At 47.0% G+C, this 993-nt stretch overlaps 1 non-coding gene across 1 annotated transcript; it reads left to right on the top strand.

Moving 5' to 3' along the window:
- Positions 1 to 219: 219 nt before the first annotated feature.
- On the top strand, positions 220 to 326 carry LOC141603918 (small nucleolar RNA R71). Its single transcript, XR_012525753.1, has one exon. It is a non-coding gene; the product is annotated as a small nucleolar RNA R71 (small nucleolar RNA).
- The last annotated feature ends 667 nt before the right edge of the window (positions 327 to 993 follow it).

Here is a 993-nt window from a genome sequence, read left to right as displayed (position 1 = left end):
CCTCAAGTGCAGCAACAGAGGAAGATTCAGCAGCTCTCCTCTGGTTCCCTCTCGAATTCCCATACTCGGCCTTGTGGGTAGCTAGATCGTCAATGATCTTCCACCCCTTGGTTGCTCCCAAATTTTCAAGAAATCTCCCATTGGTCGCAAAGATCCAAAATGGCCCTCTGATCGTCGTACAACCCATTGTAAAAATGATTGCACAAACTCCACTTTTCAAATCCATGGTGCGGTATGGTTCGCACTAACTTCTTGAATCGGACCCATGCCTCATGGAAATTCTCATCTGGCCCTTGTTTAAAACCCGTGATTTGGGCTCTAATAGCGATCGTCCTTGAAGCAGAAAAGTACTTCTTGTAGAACGCCAATGCCAATGTATTCCAATCAGTGATCTCCTGAGCGGCTCGGTCCAGATCTCTATACCACTCCCTCGCAGCATCACGAAGGGAGAAGATGAACATGGTCTCTTTGATTTGATCCTGGGTCACGCCAGCTGGTGGGGGAATGGAGCAGCAGTAGTCGATAAAGGTCTCCATATGTCTAGCTGCATCTTCATTTGCAGCTCCCCCAAACTGATTTCTCTCGACCATAGTGATGTAAGCAGGCTTTGGTTCGAATTTCCTGGCATCTCCCGGTAACTCGAACCCTTTGTATAAATTGTCGGCTGTCGGCTCGGAAAAACTAGCTATACTTGCTTCCTCGGCCATGACTGGAATTTCCGGAGAAGTAACTCTCGGGCAAGAAGTGGAAACGGGTGAAGATTGTGGGTCTTCTTCGAACAGTTCGTTCTCGTGATAGCTTGACAGAGTACTCAGCTCTTCCTCTGTCGGTAATACTCGTCGCGTTCGCCTCAACTCGCGCAAGGATCTCTCAATCTCAGGGTTCAATGGTACTAATTCTCCACCCTGTGACCTGCGCATAAGAGGAAACTGAAACAAAATATAAGAACTGTTTAAGGAACGAATGTTCCTTAAACTAAGAAAGACTGAAAAT

This window comes from Silene latifolia, chromosome 9 (genome assembly GCF_048544455.1).
Source record: "Silene latifolia isolate original U9 population chromosome 9, ASM4854445v1, whole genome shotgun sequence".
NCBI lineage: Eukaryota > Viridiplantae > Streptophyta > Magnoliopsida > Caryophyllales > Caryophyllaceae > Silene > Silene latifolia.
The sequence above is the reverse complement of the archived record's forward strand: the minus strand, read 5'-3'. Positions and strand labels throughout refer to the sequence as shown.